The following is a 6,022-nucleotide window of genomic DNA, read 5'->3' as shown; positions in this document are numbered from 1 at the left end:
AACATGTAATTAAGTTGGCCGTTCACAAGGAATCTCAGACATCAAACTGTATATTTTTTGGTTTTTGGATTTTTCCATAAGTTTTAAGGATTTTTTTTTATAATTCAAAATCGTTTATGAAGAAATTAAAATTTGGGGAACAGTTTTGCATTCTGTTTTTGTGAATGAAGAACTTGGCCAGGCCAGTAGATCTGCGTGTTACCGGCTGGGTCTTTTACGGAGGAATAATATGTGTGACACGTCTCTTGCTTTGCAGAACTGGAGGAAGTTAAGTTTATTTTCAAGCAAATAAAAACACAACGGACAGACCAGAAGTTGGGACTGGCCCTTCAAAATAAAACGAAAATAACTGAGAGCATATTTCTCAGATAACAACATCGATGTCCGGAGAAGGTGCAGCTTTGCCGCTCTGCGGGGTCCTGTAGACCCCCCCCCCCTTCATACACGCATGCAATACGCCTCGAAACGCATCGCTCGCACCGACGCGGGGAATCCTTTACCAAGCTTCCACAACAACGGCGAGAATCTCGTCGCTTCGGACGCCGTTAGGAGGAAGGGGGGGGGGGGGGGGGGGGCATTAAGGGGGAGAGAGAGAGAGAGACATGGAGATTTTCTCAGCCTCTCATTCTTTTTTTTTTTTTTTTTTTTTTAATTGAACATTAATAGTACACACAAATATACAAATGTACAAATAAACGTGGCACGGTAGAACTGAATGTCAATGAAACAACCAGGGATGAGGAAGAAAAGGACATATGGACAAGTTAATAGTGTATAATTAAATAAATAGATGGACAAATTAAATTAAAAACGAAAAAAAAAATTGCAAGGGGAATAAACCATGTTATTTGGTCTGCGGTTTACAAGGAATTTCAGACATCAAACTGTATGTTTTTTGGTTTTTGGATTTTTCCATAAGTTTTAAGGATTTTTTTTTTTTTTTAATTATTCAAAATCGTTTATGAAGAAATTAAAATTTGGGGTACATTGCTGCATTCTGTTTTTGTGAACGAAGAACTTGGCCAGGCCAGGAGATCTGTGAGTTACCCCTCAATACCGGCTGGGTCTTTTACGGAGGAATAATATGTGTGGCACGTCTCTTGCTTTGCAGAACTGGAAGAAGTTTATTATGCTAGACAAAAAAAGAAATTGAAAGGAAATAATTAAATAAATAGATAGACAAATGAAATTAAAAATGAAAAAAAAAATTAGGAGAAACATTACTTCCGCTCCTCCAATCCTCTGTTTCTCAGCTCCACCGCTCCTCCGCTATTGGCCCTGGTACCCCCGATCCTCCGAACTCAGGCGAATTGCGTGACGTGCTTCTGCTATTCTCCGCTCGTCCGCTTTTCCGCTTTGGGGCTTGGAACCCCTGAACCGCTGGACATAAGCGAATCACGGGCAGGATTTCTGCCCTCCTCCGCTCCTCCACTCATCCGGTACAGGCCCTGGTACTCCATGTCCGCGACCCCCTCCACCTTAACAAACTGTCACAAACACACACACACACACACACACACACATACACACACGCACACAAACACACTTACACACACCTTAACTCATCATAGCTGTGCTAATAGCATTAGCCAAAACACATCCACAAGCACACAAACATGATCTCATCCACTCATTCACATGTGTGTGCCCAGAGGTCCGGGAGCTCCATGTTGTAAATGGGCGGTACTTTTACCTATAGGTGGCGCTACTGCTATATCAGTGTGTTACGTCTGTGTGTTTTTGCGTCTTAACAAAGGAAGAAGAACGTTACGTGTTTTTTTCTTTCATGCTGCCTGCAATAAAGTTCGTTCTTAAAATACAATAAGTTATGGGCCCAGAGTGTCTCTAAAAGGCTGGATTACACTGAATATTTTGTGTGATAGTGAACAGTATTGTGGGAACTCACAATGGAGGACAAGCTGTTTATCGACAAGCTGAGCGGACCGGAGAATTGGGCAACGTGGAAGTTTCAAATGGAACATCTGCTAAAGGCTAAAGGACTGTGGCGAATGCTAACAGAGGAAGACACATTAGCCCCAGATGCTAACGCAGCAGCACAGGGTGAGTTCACGAAACAGAGAGAGAAAGCGTTCTCTGTGTTAGTGCTCAATGTAAGTTCATCCCTGTTGTACCTGATTACAAACTGTAAGACTCCCAAAGAAGTGTGGACTACACTGAAAGATATTTTTGAAAGAGACACGCTGGCAAATAAACTATTTCTGAAGAAGAAATATTTCAGGTGCGAAATGAAGGAAGGAGATGGTTTGACTGAGCACCTCAAACAAATGAAAGAACTGACTGACCAGTTATCAGCAATAGGAGCTGTAATTGAAGAGGAAGACCAAATTGTAACATTGTTGGGAAGTTTACCACCAAGTTACGCTACAGTTGTCACTGCACTGGAAACAAAGATTGACAACCTGACACTCAAATTTGTTCAACAAGCGTTAATCGATGAGGAACAAAAGCGAGTGAATGCTAATGATTACAGTGGTGGTCCTTCAGGTGGTGCAGCAGCAATGTCATCACAGGTGTGTGGCAATCTGCAGGATCGCTCCAAAGCAGTGGGAGCAGGACAAAGCACATGGAGATGCTATAAATGTGGGAAGGAAGGCCACATTAAACGTGACTGTCCAAGCTGGAAAAACAAATCAAAAAAGAAAATCCACAAAGCTAAAAATGTGGTGTGTGAGGATGAGGATGGTTCATCTGAAAGTGCCTTTGTAGCTAGAAGGGAAAGCTCAGAAAAACCACATCAGTTTGAGTGGTTAATTGATTCTGGAGCATCAAAGCACATGACATGCGAGCAAGGAATTCTTAAGGAATACCAGCAGTTCTCAAAAGAACAGTCAGTGAAGCTCGGTGACGGCAGGGTGGTTGATGCCCTGGGAATTGGAAATGTCAACATGACAATGACCTTCAAGTCAAGCAGGGTAAAAAATGCTACGATGTATGATGTGCTGTATGTTCCAAAACTTTCTGGGAATTTATTCTCAGTGGGAGCTGCCACCAAAAAGGGAAATACGGTTCAGTTTAAGAGGTCCTGCTGCTACATTCGTGGAAAAGATGGAACTCTTAAAGGAATGGGAACACGAAGAGCTGATGGACTATATCAGCTAGATGTGAAAGGAAATGAATCAGTCACTCACAGTGCATCAGTAGCTGCTATCTTGTGGCACCGGCGCCTCGGTCACACTACCAAGCTGAAGGAACTAAAAGGTCTGGTGAACGGAGTGGACTTCTCTGCAGACAAAGAAGTTCCCTTCTGTGAAGGATGTGTGGAGGGCAAGCTGGCTAAAAAGCCATTCAAGTCGATTGGAGAAATACGTTCCGAGCGCAAGATGCAGTTAATTCATCGTGATGTCTGTGGTCCCATGCAAACTGAATCTATAAGTGGATCCAAATATTTTGTGACTTTCACAGACGATTACTCAAGATGCTCCAAGGTATACTTCATGAAACAGAAGAATGAAGTGCTGTGTAAATTCAAGGAATTTGAGAAGACATTCACAAATGAGTGTGGACTAAGCATCCAGAGGCTGAGAACAGACAATGGTGGTGAGTACACCTCAAGGGAGTTTCAAGAATATTTGAAGGTTCAAGGCATCCACCATGAAATGACTGGACCTCACTCACCACAGCAAAACGGAGTTGCTGAAAGAAAAAATAGAACACTCGTTGAAGCAGCAAGGAGCATGTTGTCTCATGCTAAGTTACCAAAGATGTTCTGGGCAGAGGCTGTTGCCACAGCAGCTTACATACAGAACAGGCTGCCTACTTCTGTCCCGAAGGGAGAGACACCGTACCAGAGATGGTGTGGGAAAAAACCTAATGTGGGTCACATGAAGGTGTTTGGCTGTATTGCCTATGCACTTGTCCCAGATGAAGAGAGAAAGAAGCTGGACAAAAAGACTGTGAAGCCGCGCTTCGTGGGATATGCAAACAATGCCAGAGGCTATCGCCTGTACGATGAAGAGAAGAGGAGGATTCTGATCCGTCGAGATGTCGTCTTTGATGAATCCAACTTTAACTTGAAGCAGGAACCGAAAGTACACTGCACAGACACCGAGATAACTATGAAAATAGATGAGAGTGAAACAAAACATGACGAAGTCACTGTTGAGAGCACTGTCAGAAAAAATGACAGAATCAGAAAGCCTCCAATAAGATTTGGATATGATGAGTTTGCTGATGTAGTGACTGTTGATCATTATGCAAACATGTGTTGCGTGACAGAGCCACTCTCACGAAAAGAGGCAATGGAGAGTCCTCATGCAAAAGACTGGCAGGAGGCAGCTGACTTGGAATATGAGTCACTGCTGGAAAACGAGACATGGGACTTAGTCGACTTGCCAAGAGACAGAAAGGCAGTAGGATCCAGATGGGTGTTCAAAGTCAAGCATCGCAGTGATGGAAGAGTGGAACGATACAAGTGTAGACTCGTTGCACAGGGCTACACACAGTTGTATGGCGCTGACTATGATGAAACGTTTTCACCAGTGGTACGATTTAGCTCTATTCGTACATTACTGTCCTTTGCTGTTCAAAAGGGTCTACATGTCCACCAGATGGATGTTGTAACTGCATTCCTCAATGGACACCTGGAAGAAGAAATATACATGGAGCAACCTGAGGGCTTCATCAAAACAGGGCAGGAACATCTGGTATGCAAACTAAAACAATCAATCTATGGACTGAGACAGTCTCCTCGCTGTTGGAACAAGGCTTTTACGGAGTTCATGATGGAAATTGGATTCAAACAGAGCACATCAGACCCCTGCGTGTTTGTGAGATCAAGACAAGAGCTTGAAATACTAGCAGTTTACGTGGATGATTTGATCCTGATTACAGAGTCCACTGAGAGCATGGACGAGCTCAAAGCAGCTCTCAAGGAGTGCTACAAGATGAAAGACATGGGTGAGCTGTCCTACATCCCAGGCATCTCTGTCATCCAAGATAAAGAAAAGAATCGTATCATTCTTCAGCAGAAGCATTACATTGAAGCCATACTTCGGAAGTATGGAATGGATAATGCAAATCCTGTGGCAACTCCTGCAGATGCCAACGTCAGGCTAAAAAGGAGGGATGGTGTCAGTATGTCAGTGCACCAGCATACCTATCAGTCAATGGTTGGAAGTCTGCTGTATGCTGCCATGGCGACAAGACCGGACATAGCTCAAGCTGTGAGTGCTGTGTCGAAGTTCAATGCAAATCCAGATGCTTCACATCTGACTGCTGTAAAGAGGATACTTCGATACTTGAAAGGGACATTAAATCTTGCTCTGAAATATGAGAGCTCAGACTCCGGAGCTTTAATCGGATACTCGGATGCTGACCGGGCTGGAGATCAAGATGATCGCCGGTCAACAACAGGCGACATCTTCCTTCTGAGTGGAGGAGCAGTAAGCTGGCTCAGCAACAAACAATCAACAGTAGCACTTTCAACAGCAGAAGCTGAATACATCTCACTCAGTCAAGCAGCTCAAGAAGGAATCTGGCTGAAACGACTACTGTGTGATCTCGGTGTAGAGTCTGTGTCCACAGTGATCCTTGAAGATAACCAAGGAGCCATCGCAATTGCAAAGAATCCTGTAAATCACTCCAGGACCAAACACATAGACATTCGCTACCACTATATCCGTGAATGTGTGCAGAATGGACAAATTGAACTGCAATATTGTCCAACAAATGATATGAAAGCGGATATCTTTACCAAGCCACTCGGTAGACAGAGATTTGAATATCTCAGGGGCGAGATCGGACTCTTTTTTGTTTAAAAATGCTTGACAGGTGTACGAAGAACGCTGCCGAGTCAAAGCGATTTCTAAAAAATGTGAAAAAGAGTTCCAGTATAACCAATGTGATAGGAATACTGTCTTAAAAATGGGGTGTTAAACAAGTTTACAGTTTTTGTTGTCGTGGAAGAACACAGCTTTGAAATATTATTTTCTCAGGACTTGGTGCTATTGGTAAAAGTAAGTGGGAGTGTTGTAAATGGGCGGTACTTTTACCTATAGGTGGC

Source organism: Fistularia commersonii, unplaced genomic scaffold (genome assembly GCF_037954325.1).
Source record: "Fistularia commersonii isolate RoL2024-O1a breed Wild unplaced genomic scaffold, RoL_Fcom_v1.0 HiC_scaffold_48, whole genome shotgun sequence".
Classification (NCBI taxonomy): Eukaryota; Metazoa; Chordata; class Actinopteri; order Syngnathiformes; family Fistulariidae; genus Fistularia; species Fistularia commersonii.
The sequence above is the reverse complement of the archived record's forward strand: the minus strand, read 5'-3'. Positions refer to the sequence as shown.